We start from the raw sequence: 16,865 nt of genomic DNA on the forward strand, positions 1-16,865 counted from the left end.
AAATAATCAAAACTATGTTAATAGGCTCATTTTAAATTTTCTCAGAAATGGCATGGAATAAAAGGAGCAAAAATTCACATAATTTACCAGCTAAAATTCTCTAATTAGTCACAACATGCATTAATCAACATTTCCTTATTTATACAAGTGAAGACAATTTTCTAATGCAGTAACAATCTTAGAAAGTATTACTCTTTATACAACTAAATAGGTTAAATTTGTTATACATTAGACTTTTGCATAAAAATTTAACTGCAAATAAAATAATAGTAAACACACTTTAAAGAATTATTTTATGGGTTATTTAAATGGAAAATTACTCAAGTGCTGTAGAAAGAATAAGGTTACAGACTATAATTTTGTAAAGACTGTATTCAAATCCTGCATGGTAAATAGCTACTTTTTAAAAACAATAGTAAGTATACTCCAAAAATATCAACTAAACTCTTGAGACTAAAACCCTCAAATTATAGTACACCTCAAAATAAATGCAAATGATATCAGACTGACAATACTTACCTCTTTTCAGCTTCTTTAAATGTTTCTTTCTCCTTTACTCGCTGCATAAATCTCCATTTCAATTCCTCTTCTTCCTTTTGGCATTGATCAAAAAACTCTTGTCTTTTGGCTTCAAAGATTACTTGAAAACTAAACAGAAATATTTTATTACTTTCATATCAAAATGCTAATATAAGCATGTATATAATATATATGTAAGGTCCCATATAAGGATATTTACCAACCTTATCTCATGTATAACAACAAAAAATGGAAACTTCTATATCATGATTTATAAAAAATTAGGCACAATATTTAACATCAGAGTATATATAAGAATACTAGAATTTTTAAACACTTATATGAATGATTTATTATTGCCACCACTTTATATCATACATCTTCACATCTTTTGACAATATTTGGGAAAATTTCTAATGTATGAGATTATTTTCAAAATAGCTAAAATAAAGTAAGTCACCTTTCAGAATGTAATTCATTTAAGACAGTTAAATTTTGATTGTTTTCAAAAAACCATAAATGCTATAACAATTATATATACTACACTGCCACACTTTTGCAGCACAAGTCCTACTCCTCATCAATATAGAAAAATACACCTGCTCTCAAAATTTCACTTGACTGACTTCCAGGACATTGTACTACTGCTTTTAAGCTGTTTCCTCCATTAAACTCTTCTCAATATCTTTTGCCAATCTTTGCTGATGTTTTCCAATCTCTTTCCTTGTCTTTTATTTCACATAAATACGAAAAATAAAACATAATAACACTTTTCTTGGATGCACATTTTAGCATATACACATATTGTATACATATATTTTCTGCACATAAATGAAATATTGTATTAAGTTGTCCCTACTCATTATTTTCATCTTAGTTTAAACATGACTTAAACACCTAAAATTCTGGATGGTTCAGATTAGAGAAGTATAATTAATCTCATTCCCAATTATTGACCTTGTGTTTGCAGGGGATTTCTAAATTATCCATTTGGCTGCGATAGCAATATGGATACTCACTTAACTGGATGGTTGTCTGGGCCCACACCTGTAAAGCCCATTTTTTGCAGTTTGTAGCTCCTATAGCATTCATAGTGCTGAATGTGGGTTTGTTCCTTCAAGTTTTCCACATTGGTACAAAGCAGCATATCCTGGAGATTAACAAAGTCACAGTGATTTTCATTTTCCACTAGTTAAAAAATGAATAAATGCACAACACCCATTATCAATCCCTGATAATCACTAATGTGTTTATAATCAAATGCATGGATAAAAACACTTAAAATAACACATAAGTGATCCATTTGATTAATAGCTATAACTCTTTTAACCATGTAATGGAGTTGTGTTATACTTGTATATATCAATTATAGGCAGAATTTATTTAGAAGTCAGCAAAATTGCTTTAAATTTATTAACTAAAGAATAAACAGAAAATTGCAAAATAACATTTAGTGTGCATATATGCCATAGGTTTTAATTAACAACTGTGTTAGAATGTTACAAGCTACCCTCCGGGTATTTTAGATGTTAAGCATTTTCACCACTAATATAAGTGAGGAAATGTATATGTTAATTATATCAATTTAGCCATTACACAATGTATACATATTTCAAAAAATCATGTACATGAAAAATATATACAATTTAATCAGTTAAATTAATTAAAAACAATTCTCAAGACTCTTTCTTATGTTTGTCATTCAGAGGAATTATTACATATCTAACCCTGAAATGTACCCCGCATTCTTATAATAAAATAAATAAATAAAGAAGACTGATCACAATACACTGTTTATTGCATATAATATTGTGACCAAATTTTATAAGGTTATAGGTAATATAAACATATATAACATATAATACAATATAATACAATGACTTTTAGAACATGTTAAGTTTTCAGTATGTTTAATACATTTAAAAGTTTCCAATGAATCCATTTTAAAAACATAATTTGGAAACCAATAAAAGCAGAAATTTTCCATTCTCCAATGATAGTACCACAAGTATATGAACAAGATAATAAATTCCTGCTTATTACAGTATTCCAATTCATCATGATGCTAAATAATAATATAATTGTCAAAGATACAATTGGCCAAAGGTAAATTATACTTCTTTCCTTTAAAATAGTTTTTCTTTTTTCTAGTGACCAATTAAACTAAATTTTTTAATAAGGTGGTAATTTGTTTATGTAACATTAAAAAACTAGTATTTATGCTTCAATTTTGTTAAAAGTGCTCCCCAGAATTATGAATGTCATGGTTTATGCATAGAGAGATAATATGCACGTGGCACATTGGGGTAAACAAGGAAATTCTTCCCAGTCACTGCAGAGTTTGGCTAAAAGCAGCATTCAGCAAATTCCTATGAGAATGAATTGTGGTCAAAGTATAGTTAGTTTAAATAAAACAGAACCTGTGTTCCTCACTAGTAACTGTTAATTTACATACTAGCAAGAGATATCAATACACTGCTGGCTCAGGTTAAGATGTCATTTTGAAATGATGGGAATATACATGGTATATTTGACTTAATCATTCCAACTCTGCCCTCTATCGTCATGTTTACCTTGCAAAACTCCCCAAGGGTTGTGATGGCCTCTGACTAACCTTTTTCCAACTTTCTCCTCATCCATACTCCCTAGCACAGCAAAGGGTAACAGTTCCTAGAAAATAAGAATGATATGAATTGAATTCTGTAGTACTAATACGGCTTACCCTGTTACTCTTATTTCTGTTATAAAAATAACAGACATGACAATATTACAGTAAATTTAATTAGATAAGGATTTACCCTGCATCAGATTTTGAGACTTGACAGTAAATATGTGCAAATTGATTTCAGTAAGCATTTCTCTCCATGACCCAGGCAGCTGCAGGTTTTTCCCAGAAGGCTTGAAACAATAATAGGACTGCGAACATCCCCAGGCACCAATAAAGGTATTTAGGCTGTTACCAAATATGAAATAAATTGATTTTCCAAACTGATACAGGTAGTTGCAGGTTTTTCCCAGCAGGCTTGAAACAATACTTAAGACTGTGAACATCCCCAGGTACTAATAAATGTATTTAGGTTGCTGCCAAATACTGAAAGAAACTCATTTTCCATTCTGATATATTTGTCATTATATTTATCTGGAAAGTAAACTAAGGTTGAAATTCACCAAATGCTAAGCTGTGTCCCCTCAAAATGTATCCATTGAAATTCTAACTCCCACCGTCTCTGAATGTTACTTTAGTTGAGATGCAGCATTTAAATAGATGGTTAATTTAAAGTGAGGCTGTTAGAGTGAGGTCAAATCCAATGTCCCTGGTGTCTTTACAAAAAGATAAAACTTAGACACACAAAGCGACACCAAGGGAAATACCACATGCATGTGAGGGAACAGAGAAAAGGAAGCCATCTTCCATACAAGGATAGTGATTTCAGAAGATACTAAATTTTCTGACACCTTTATCTTAGACTTCTAGCTCCCAAGACTGTGAGAAAGCAAATTCTCCCTACCATAGCAAAGGATAACAGCTCCTAGAAAATAAGAATGATATGAATTGAATTCTGTAGTACTAATACGGCTTACCCTGTTACTCTTATTTCTGTTATAAAAATAACAGACATGACAATATTACAGTAAATTTAATTAGATAAGGATTTACCCTGCATCAGATTTTGAGACTTGACAGTAAATATGTGCAAATTGATTTCAGTAAGCATTAGCATCAGGCTGTGCACACGGTTGAAAACTTTCTACTGAGTAGAATCTAAAGCAAGGCATTGTGCTGTGGAAAATAAAAAGAAATGAGATTTTTAGTATGACATTCTTTCTCACACTGCCTTTACCTCAAAACATCTTTATCCTGACAATGTTGAGGAAACAATATGTAAATCACTTTTAATTTTAATATAAAAGTTGAAATACAAAAGTATTAAAAACAACTACAATAATCAGTTAATGAATACATATTTTATTAAACCATAAACTATATATGCCTCAATGCATTCTAAATACAATTTAGAGCAGTAAGAGTTCACTCTGGGTGGTGACAGTCAAGTGGAAGTGTAAAAAGGGAAGTGCAACCCAAAGGATATCTGGGAGACTGGAAAGTTGATGAACAAAGTAAGGAAAACCATAGGTAAGGAGGAGGTTTTGAATAAGATGTAGAGGCAGAACTAGCCAAGGTAGATTTACAGTCTGTCATAAGTTGCATAAATTAATCTGTATGAATTAGAAATTTTAATATAAGGCAATGTTAAAGGTCAAAATTATTAAGCATTATGTTTTAAAAAAATGTTTTTTTGAGTCAGAGTCTCACTCTGTCACCCAGGCTGGAGGGCAGTGGCAAGCTCACAGCTACCACAGCGTCAACCTGCTGGGTGTGAATGATCCATCAGTCTCAGTCTTCCAAGTAGCCAGAACTACAGGCGTGTGCTACCACGCCCAGCTAATTTCTGATTTATTGTAAGGACGAGGTCTCGCCAAGCTGCCTGGGCTGGTCTAAAACCCGTGAGATCAGGCAATCCACTCGCTTCGGCCTCCCAAAGTGCTGGGATTACACGTTGAGCTACCAAGCCAGTCCATGTTAAAAATTTAATTTTAACATTATTGAGACTATTAGTGGATCTTGAATAAAAAATTATTCTCTATGATTTGTTCACATAATTGAGCTTCCAGAGGTATAAGCAGATAGAAGACAAAATATTTAAGACAAGATCTAAAGAAAATTTGGCACAAAGGAACTTTTTATATTGTATATTACTTAGCATTTTAACTTAGAAATCTTTTTAGTTTTTAGGTATTTAAAATGAATAAGGTATAAAAATTATAAAGAATAAATGGAAGACATTGAATTAACAGTTATCGGTTACTACTATATCCTAGACCCTGTTTGTCAGATCCTTCACAGAGATTTTGGCACTCAGAACTCAAAAGAAGCCTTTATAGAGCTATCTCATTGATTTGATATCATAGATAGCTTAACAGTCTCAGGGAAGATGAGTGAATTGTGCAGAATTTTTGTTTCTCATGTAGAGGAGATAAGATTGAAATCTAAGTCTATATATTTTCATAGTTCAATATTTTTCAAAGTTTAATCTAACATATTAGATATTTCTAACATAAAGAAATTCACACAATTAAAGAATTTAGTCATTTTTAGTATTGCCCTGATTCCAAGCTAAACATAGCACAGAATTCCCCATCTTATTCCCACCTACCTGTTTTTAAGTATAAGTCCTTGGCAGGGGCATTTGAGAGGTGGTCAACTCCTTTTACCACTCAAGACCCACTTGTGAAATAGGAGCAGAAAATTGGATGCAGAAAACAGAGAAGATCCTTGCCTAGTTCATAATGTAGTGGTTCACTGATGAAGCCAGCCAAAAAATCTCAGGCTGCTGCCCCTCCTCAATGAGCTTTCAGTTTCCAGAGCAGTGCTGAAGCCTGAGGGTGGGGAGCACTTGCCTTTGTCCCCACCTACAATTCCAAAACCCTGCCTCAGAGCTTTTGCCAGGGGGAGAGAAAAAGACCATAAAACAGAGAAAATCCACCCAAAAATGTATATGGAATCTCAAGGTACCTAAATCACTTTATAAAGGAGGGTCAAATTTAGAGGTCTTAAGCTTCTGGAATTCACAGCATATTACAAAGATACAGTAATCAAAATAGTATGTAAATGGCACAAAGACAAGGCATACACACCATTGAAATCAAATGCAGAGCCCAGAATAAATCCTCCCATATTTGGTCAAATCATTTTCAACAAAACTGCCAAGACAACTCATTGGAAAAGGATAATCTCTGCCACAAAATGTACTGGGAAAATGAAATATCCACGTGCAAAAAATAATAAAGTTGGTCAATTATCTTGAACCACATAAAAAAGTACCTCAAAATTTATTATATACCTGAGTGTAAGGCCCCAAACTATAAAACTACCAGAATAAAATATAGGTAATTGAATTTGACAATAGTTTTTTGGATAAGACACCACATGCACAGACAACTAATGCCAAAATAGACAAATGAAACCATATTATGTTTTAAACTTTTGTGCATCAGTGGACATAACCAATAAAGTGAAAATATCATTAGTTGAGTAGAAGAAATATTTGCAAATGGCATATTAGATAGCGTTAAAATCCTTTAAAAATTTAAAAACTCCCAAAACTTAACAAAAATAACCAAATTTTTAAATGGGCAAAACACTTGAATAGGCATTTTGCCAAGGATCATATACATAGAGAAAACATGCATATAAAAAGTGCTCATATCACTAGCCATCAGAGAAGTGTAAATTACAACCACAACAAAAATATCACCTTATATACATTAGGATGGCTACTATAACGCAACAGAAAACAGTTAAGCGTTGCTGAAGCTGTGAAGATATTGAAACTCTCATGCATTTTGCTGGCATAATAGAATGATATAACCGCTATTAAAAACAGAATGTAATATTTCAAAAGTTGAAAATAAAATTACTGTATGATCTAACAATCATCATTTTAGATATATAGCTGCAAGAAATAGATATTTGTAAATCCATGTAAATTGTAGCATTATTGAAAATTGCAAAGAGAATAAAGCAACCCAAATGTCCATGAACTTATTAGCAGATAAACAAAATGTGGCACACATGTAGTGGAATTTTATTTAACCTTAAGAAGCAAAAAAGGAGAAACCTATCATATGCAGCAACATGGATGAACGTTGAGGACGTTATGCTAAGTGGACTAAACCAGATACAAAAATAAAAATACTGCATAATCCCACTTATTTGAACTATCTCAAGTTAAAGTCAAAGAAACGTAAAGTGTAATCATGGTTGCCAGCTTCCAAGGAATGATAAAATGAAGATTTGCTTGTAGTGGATACACAAGATGAAAAAGTTCTGGGTATCTGTAGCAAAACAATAGGAATATACTCAACACTTTTAGAAAACCTTGAAGCAATCAAGATTAAAAAGTGGCCGGGCTCAGGGGCTTAACTTGTAATCCCAGAGCTTTGAGAGGCCGAGGTGAGTGGATTGCCTGAGCCCGCGGGTTTGAGATGTGCCTGGGTAACTTGGTGAGAACTCATCTCTACAATAAATTAAAAAATAAGGTGGGTGTGGTAGCATGCGCCTGTAGTTCCAGCTACTTGGAAGCCTGAGGCAGAAGGATCGCTGGAGTCCAGCAGGTCGGGAAAAAAAAAAAAGATTAAAATGTATGCTCTCCAACCACAATGGATTAAATTAGAAATCAATTGCATAAAGATAGCTGAAAAATCCAAAAAATATTTGGACATAAAACAACACACTTTTAAATAACACATGTCATAAAAGACACCACAAAAATTTTTAAAAACATTTTTAACTAAACTAAAATGTGTCTCACAAAAATGTGTGGGATGCTGCAAAAAGAGTGCTTACAGGGAAATTTATGCCATTGGATGCATATATTAGACTTGTCTCTACAATAAACAACTAAATTAAATTAGTGGGGCATGGTGGCATATACCTGTACTTCCAACTACTTGGAAGGCTGAGGCAGAAGGATCTGCTGAGGTAAACATATAATTAATACCTAATCTTCCACATGTGAAACTAGAAAAAGAAGAGCACAGAAAGACAAATATCACATGTTTACACTGACAATGAGAAGCCCAAAAAATGGATTTTATGAAAATAGAGAAAGATAGTAGATTCGTGGTCACCACAGGATGGAAAAGACAGAGGAGGGGGAGGTAAAGTGATATTGATTAATGAGCACAAATACAGAGTTAGAGAGGTGAAATATAATCCAGCATTCAATAGATCTGTTGAATGACTACAGTCAATAATCTATTGTACATTTTGACTAGGTCAGAAAACAATAATTTCAATGTTCCTAGAATTTTAAAAAATGATAAATGTTTGAAGTGCTAGATATCCCAACTATCCTAATTTTATATTTACAAATTAAATGAATATATCAAAATATAGCACCTGTTCTAAAAATATTTACATCTATCATGTATCAATTTAAAAAAAAAAGACAAGGGCAAATTAGACTAACCAGGGTGACTCATACCTGTAATCCCAGCACTTTGGGAGGTGGAGGCAAGAGGATTGCCTGAGCCCAGGAGTACAAGAGCAGCCTGGGCAACATGGCAAGACCTCATCTCTACAATAAACTTAAAAGAAAAAATTAGCAGGGTGTTGTAGCACATGCTTGTAGTTCAAGCTACTTGAAAGGCTGAGGCAGAAGGATTGCCTGAGCCCAGCAGATGGAGGTTCCAGCTGAAGGTGATTGTGCCACTGCACTCCAGCCTGGGCAACAGAGTGAGACTCTGACCACCACCCTAACCCTCATGCAAAGAGAGAGAGAGAGAGAGAGAGAGAGAGAGAGAGAGAGAGAGAGAGAGAGAGAGAAAAGGAAAAAATTAAATCCCAAATAAACTATAAAAATAAATATATAAAATTATAGCATAAATCAATAAATTTTAAGATAGAAAATAAAGAAAATCAATCAACCAAAAGACAGTTCCTTGAAAATATCAAAAAATTGATAAGCCTCTAGTGAGTTTAAGAAAAATAGAGAGAGGTTGAGGCTACAGTGGTTGGGAGTGGCCACTGCACTCCAGTCCGGGTGACAGAGTGAGACTCCAACTCAAAAAAAAAAAAAAAAAAGAAATAAAAACAGAGAGAAGACACAAATCACTAATATGAGAAATGAAAGAAAAGTCATACCTACTTATTTCATGGCCATTAAAAGAATAACACTGGAATACTGTGTGCAACTCTATACCCACACATTTTGTAATCTAAATGAAATAAGCCAATTCCTTGAAAGATAAAATATACGATAACTTGGACAATGAAAAGTATATATGTAAATATGCTGATATCTGTTAAATAAATTAATCTGTGAATTTTGCTAAAAATTTAAGGAAGAAATAATAAGAATTATCAAAAATATTTCTAGTAAATACACGTAGAGAGAATAATTTTTCATTTTATGTGGTCAACATTACACTAATACCAAAACTGGACAAAGACATTACAAGAAAGGAAAAGTACAAATTTATCAAAACATAGGTACAAAAATTCTAAAAAAATAATTAGTATATCAAATCCAATGCATAACAAGAATTATAATCCACAACCAAGTGGGACTTCTTTCACTTGGGCTGGTTCCACATTTGAGAATAAACTAATATAATCTGTCAATTGACAGGATAAAGTAAGACAACGTATTACCATACTAATAGATACATTTGATAAAATCCAATATCATTCATAACCAAAACTCAGCAAACTAGGAATAGAGAAGAACTTTTTTAACTTGATAAAAAAAAAATCCGGGAGAACAAAATGATAGCTAATGTTAGACATTATGCTAAGTTAAATCAACTACCTGTAAAAATATTAGTTCCACTTATATAGGGTGGTAGGGGTTGGGGAAGAGAGTGATAAGGGATATATAGTTTTAAAGGTCCAAAATTTTCATTTTGTAAGATGAAAAGCATTCTGTGAGTGTATGTTGATTATGATAGTACAACAATGTAATTCAGAATTGTACAACAATGTAAATTGTTGTAAATGCATAATACCATTGAAATGTACACTCAAAAATAGTTAAGAGGGTAAATATGTTAATGATAAGAGTATTTTATCAGAAAGTTTTTTAAAACTCTAAGAAGAAACATGGGTACGCCAGTATTACACTGGATTTAGCAAAGAATTCTTAGATATGATGCAAAAGCACAAGCCACAGAAGAAGCAAGTACATAAATTGAATTTCCGAAAATTAAAAACCTTTTCACTTCAAAAGACACCAAGCAGAAAGTAAAGTGAAAAGATACCCTACAAAATGAGATGAAGTTGTGTATATTATTTATCATATAAGAAACTAATATTCAGAATATATAAATAACTTACAACACATAATAAAAAGAAAAAACTTTATCTAAAAATGGGCAGAGGATCTGAACAGACATTTCTCTCAGGAAGATATACAAATAGGCAATAAGTAAATGAAAAAAGATTCCATATCAGATCATTAGGGAAATGGAAATCAAAACCACAATGAGATCTACTTCACACCCACAACATGGCTAGAATAAAAATTTCAGATAATTACAATAAAGGCAAGGAGACGGAGAAATCAGAACTGCAGGTGGAAATATAATGGGTGGCACCACTTTGGAAAACAATCTACAGTTCTTCAGATGATTGAACATAGTTAACATATTCCCCAACAATTCTAAGCTCAAGCGTATATTCAAAAGAAATAAAAGCATGTGCTCACACGAGGACTTGTACACATTTATAGCAGCATTCTTCATAATGACCAAAAGCTGGAAACCCAAATATCCATAATCTGATCAATGAATAAACAAATGTGATAGTTATATCCATATAATGGTGTTTGAGCATAAAAAGAATTGATGTATTTATACACATTACAACATAGGTTAATCTCAAATACATTATGGTAAGTGAAAGAAACCAAACATAAAAGACCATGTAGTACATGTTTCCATTCATATGAACTGTCCAGAACAGAGAAATTTACAAAGATAAAAAGTAGATTAGTGGTTGTCCAGGGCTGGGGAGAGAGGGCAGAGGGTGAGATGAGAGATAGATTAGGAGGAGAGATAAAAAGTATAGGATTTCTGTTTGAGATGATAACAGTGTTTTAAAATTGTTACAATGGTTGTACATATATTGAATTTACACTTAAAATGAGTAAATTGTATGGTATATAAGTTAAATCTAAATAAATCTTTTTTTTAAAAAAAGAATTGATTCCCAGAAAATATTTTTCAAAATCAAGAAATTAAAATATTTTTTCACACTATATTTTGAAAAAAACAACTCATTTATAGTCTGTCAGATGTTGTTACTTAAGCTTACATTAATTGAAGAGTTCACTTGAGCAGTAGTTTCATCATCTGTTGGAAACTGATATATTTGTACACCATTGCTAATCAATTCATTCATGATCTTACTCTTAAACTTCTGCAAATCATTTTTAGAAATTTTATCTGCTTTGGCAATCAGTGGAATAATGTTCACCTATTAAGAAAGAAAACAAACACAATCTCATTATTGAAGATTTGTTAATCATTCTACAATTTTTATAGTCAAAAACTTCACAATCTCTGACAAAAAAAATTGTATAACTTAATAATCACTGGCTCTCATGCTTTTCTTAAAAATTGTTTTCCAAAATTATTAATACTTTTGGCGATTCATTTTTAATCAAAATTCAGATTTAGAAATCTCAGCCTTGTTTCTCTTTTAAAAATCTCTTACACCTCTATGTATATGGAGTTAGCCAAATGTAAGTAGTAGGATGAAGTAGACTAATTTATTATCAATTTTATTTCTTGTTAAACTGAGTGATAAAAGTCAGAACAAAGTTGTGGAAGAAATGAATTTTGTCTTTCTATTTTCTATATTTCTTTCTCTGTAAATCAATATTAATAAATGTTCCATTTTTAACATACATTTCATCTACCTAGATGTCTTAAAAAGAATATAGACTTTTTTGGTTACCATCTTTTAAAGGCTCTGTGTGTGTGTGTGTGTGTGTCTGTGTGTGTTAAGAGCACCTTACAAACAAATATGTTCATTTTTAATTTGTAAAAAGAAGTTATTTCCATATTTTAAGTTAATATTTGCATATTTGAGGTTGAATTTTTATCCATACTTATTTTTTGAGTGCTGCCATATGATCACTCCTATCTCCATGCATTTGCAGTTAAATAACTAAACTTCTTAGAAAATATGCAAAATTATAAAATGCTTTATTACTGCTAAAATATATTAAATCATGGATACACAATGTCAGTATCTGAAATAGAGTAAAAATGCATAAATATAAATTTTATGTAGATTGCTTTTGTTTTAGATTCTTCAAAGCACATTTTTCTTAAAAAAAATATATATATGGGCAAACCCAGGGCTTTTATATTATACCACAGGTGTTAAAATTGTGTATAATTTTAATATCTAAAAATAAAATCTCCTCCAGGAATTAGTAGATGGCTACCAAGGTATTTAGATTCAAGCTTAAAGTACATGTTTAGGGTTGTATCGATGAGAAGGCAGAGAAAGTCATCCTCCAGTGAGTAGGTTTCCCCAGCTCTCTCTGCATTCTTTCTGGGTCCTGACCAACCCCTGCCATTATGTGCCTTGATCTCTCCATGACCCAGGCAGCTGCAGGTTTTTCCCAGAAGGCTTGAAACAATAATAGGACTGCAAACATCCCCAGGCACCAATAAAGGTATTTAGGCTGTTACCAAATATGAAATAAATTGATTTTCCAAACTGATACAGGTAGTTGCAGGGTTTTCCCAGCAGTCTTGAAACAATACTTAAGACTGTGAACATCCCCAGGTACCAATAAATGTATTTAGGTTGCTGCCAAATACTGAAAGAAACTCATTTTCCATTCTGATATATTTGTCATTATATTTATCTGGAAAGTAAACTAAGGTTGAAATTCACCAAATGCTAAGCTGTGTCCCCTCAAAATGTATCCATTGAAATTCTAACTCCCACCGTCTCTGAATGTTACTTTAGTTGAGATGCAGCATTTAAATAGATGGTTAATTTAAAGTGAGGCTGTTAGAGTGAGGTCAAATCCAATGTCCCTGGTGTCTTTACAAAAAGATAAAACTTAGACACACAAAGTGACACCAAGGGAAATACCACATGCATGTGAGGGAACAGAGAAAAGGAAGCCATCTTCCATACAAGGATAGTGATTTCAGAAGATACTAAATTTTCTGACACCTTTATCTTAGACTTCTAGCTCCCAAGAATGTGGGAAAGCAAATTGAATTCCTTAAGCCAACCATATTGTGGTATTTTTCAATGGCAGTCCAAGTAAATTAATGCAAATGCTTTATTCACAGAAAAATCATTATGACAGACTCATATATAAATTTTACAAAATAACAGACAGATTTTATAAAATAATAGATATCATACACCACATAATGACGTTTCAAGAAATAATGGGCCACATATACAATGATGGTTCATAAGATTATAATACTGTGATTTTTCTATGTTTAGATATGCAGGTACCATTGTGTTGCAATTATCTACATTATTTGGTACAGTAACATGCTGTACAGGTTTGTAACCTTGAAGCAATAGGTCATACCAATAACCCTGTGTAGTAATCTATATCATCTAGATTTATGTAAGTACACTCTATGATGTGTGTAAAATGATAAAATCTCCTTAAGATACATTTCTCAGACTGTATTCCTCTCCTTAAGCTGCATTTTTCTGTACATGTATGCAAAAGTCTTCAAGATATGCTATCTCAAAATTAATAGTAAATCTTGAAAGGTTAATAAATTTACCAAACACACCTTACTTTCAATATTCTTCATTGTTACTAGATCAAGGGACTTCAGAGAATATCCAGTAGGTGAAATGAATTAAAGGCACACATGGATACGTGAATCATGGTACTCAAAGAAGGAACGTTTAATATTCAGTTCTTCTTGGAGATAGGCTTCACATGGAGCATCTACATAGTCAACAATTGGTTGGTAGCTAAAAAAAAATATTTAGCATAACAATTTGCTAAATATGATGTTTCTTTTTTATCACTTAAGAAAAAGTGAATATGTGTTCTAAAAAGTTGCTGTAGTAGGAAAAAATGTTTATAACATGTCAGTACAAATATAATAATTCCAAACCAACAATAAGGCTTACGCTTTACTCTATGGCCTTATAAAATATAAGCATAAAGGAAAGCTGAGTAAATAGTATAAAAAACAATCTTTAAAGCTAACATTATTACAACATTACAAGTTTTAAATAAGAGAATTGGAGCATAACAAAAGAATCTAGGAACAAACTGAAAGCTAACTAAAAGAGTTCCCAATGGTCAAGGCTGGAAAAAATTTTGTAACAAAATGAATTTCTCCAATATTATAGTATAACTCATAAAATAAAATATCCATTGGTCCAACTGATATAAACAAATAAATAGGAGAGAAACAACACTGAGTTGGGCAAAATTTTCAATTAATAAATGTAGAATAAATAAGAAAAACACAAATTCAACTTAAAACATCAGAGTAATAATTGTTGCAAGCAAAATCCACAATGTATGCTTTAAAATGTAAATGAAAGTTTAAGGATAAATAGGCTATTTGCATAGTTTCAAAGTATCATTCTTCAAGATGTCTATTCATTACAAAGCAAAATTATAACTTTACAGTGTGGAATAACCCTAGTAGATATTATCTTAATCTTTTTTTTTTTTTGAGTTGGAGTCTCACTCTGTCACCCAGACTGGAGTGCAGTGGCTGCTCCCGGTCACCGCAGCCTCGACCTGCTGGGCTCTGGCGATCCTTTCGCCTCAGCCTTCCAAGTAGCTGGAACTACAGGCGCACGCTACCACGCTCGGCTAATTTTTTTGATTTATTGTAAAGATGAAGTCTCGCCAAGTTGCCCAGGCGGGTCTCGAACCTGTGGGCTCAGGCAATTCACTCACCTCAGCCTCCCAAAGGCACGGGATTACAGGCTGAGCCACCGAGCCTGGCTTATTATCTTAATCTTAATCAAGATTAACATCTCTAGTCCTAAATTCTGGATCCATTGGAGATATTCCTCCACTTATGCCTCAGAAAGTGAACCCACACGCTGGGTCCCAGGTGCCATGATCATTTCGTAAGCCCCAAAACACAGGACCCTGGCTTCACAGCTCCTCTCGGTACCTTTGACATAAAACTTTCTGTGGCTCACACCCAACACTAAGAGTGATCCCCATAGACAAGTATGGAAATGCTTTCCCCTGTGTGGAAACATAAACAGGAGAACCCCAAAATGCCTTTCTACCAAGGATCTCCATTGGTGGAAAGTCTGTGGAAGATTCTGCAGCTTCTGAGGAAGTTTCGGTCTTTACCAACATCAACTGCAGCTGATGGAGCTGCACAAAGACCACACCACTGTGCCCAGTCAGAACTCCTGGGCTCATCTGTAGGTGAGAGCTTTTCCAACAGAAGCTAATTTGCAATTAGAACAGGTGACTTTTCCACCAAAAGGACAGATATTAATGTAAGGAAACAGAACAGGAAGAAAAAAAAAAAGCAAGGAAACATGACACCACAACAGGAACACAACAATTATCAGGTAACTGATACCAAAGAAATAGAGATCCATAAAATGAAGGGAAAAAATCAAAATAATGGTTTGAGGGAAACGCAGTGAGACAAGAAAATACAAATAAGCAATTCAATTGAATTAGGAAAACAATTTATGAACAAGGAAAGGAGATCAGGATATTCAAAAAACCTGCAATTGCATTTCTATTTCAGCACTAATTACAATAGCAAATATAGAGAATCAAAGTGCTCATTAATGAATAAAGAAATAAAATGTGGTATATATACATGATGTAATATTATTCAGCTATAAAAAAGGAATGAAAGCATGTTTTTTTGCAGCAACATGGATGAAACTAGAGTTCATTATCTTCAGTGAGACAAGCCAGACACAGAAAGTCTTATATCACATGTTCTTGATCATAAAAAGATACTAAAAATGTGTGCATATGGACATAGTGTAATTATAAACAATGGAGACACAGAAGCATGAGAAAATTAAAAGGGAGTCGAAGATGAGAAATTATTTAAAGGGTACAGTATATATTATTCAAGTAATGATTACCCTCAAAGTATACCAAAATTACTCACCTGCACCATAAAATTATACAAATAGAAAAAGCTTAACAAAATAAAATACAGAAATAAGCTAAAACTAACAGATACTACATTAACAAAATAGTGCTATAATTGGTTAAATCAACATCCTGTTAGAAAATCAATTATATTCAAAAGTGTCCATTTTATAAAGAATATTCGTTAACAAGGAAAAAATTAAAATCTGGAAGAAAGCGTATCAAATTGTATCTCATACAATTTAGTGCATGGAGAAAGAAAAGCTATTCCTTGGAATAAGAAGATCTTTTAAAATTTAAATAGGAAAACATTAACCTGACTTCTTTGTTTATTTGATCACCATACCCCACTGTTTTCACAACAGTCAATTTCAAATGAATGTTACTTTCCTGAAATTCATATGTCTGAATTTTAAGTCCAACATTTGAGTAGAAATGTGAGGATTTTTATCTTTCAAATTAGTATTAAACAGTGTGTCAATCAATGTTGACTTTCCAATTCCAGTTTCCCCTGTAGTAGACATACCTTCATCATCATAAGGGCATTAAAAAAAAACAGTGGTTTTTAAAAATCTGAAAAAGTTGAACGCACAGAAATAGAGGGTAGTAGAATAGAGGTGACCAGGGGCTAGGGGAGTGGAGAGAAAGAAAATGGGAAGTTGCTAGTCAAAG

General features: G+C 32.7%; 1 pseudogene; it reads right to left on the reverse strand.

The window, feature by feature from the left end:
• Positions 1-519: 519 nt before the first annotated feature.
• On the reverse strand, positions 520-16,717 carry LOC103276106 (annotated as a pseudogene).
• Positions 16,718-16,865: the final 148 nt, after the last annotated feature.

The sequence above is a fragment of the Carlito syrichta genome, unplaced genomic scaffold (genome assembly GCF_000164805.1).
Source record: "Carlito syrichta isolate Samal-C Ts95f unplaced genomic scaffold, Tarsius_syrichta-2.0.1 Scaffold315927, whole genome shotgun sequence".
Taxonomy (NCBI): Eukaryota; Metazoa; Chordata; class Mammalia; order Primates; family Tarsiidae; genus Carlito; species Carlito syrichta.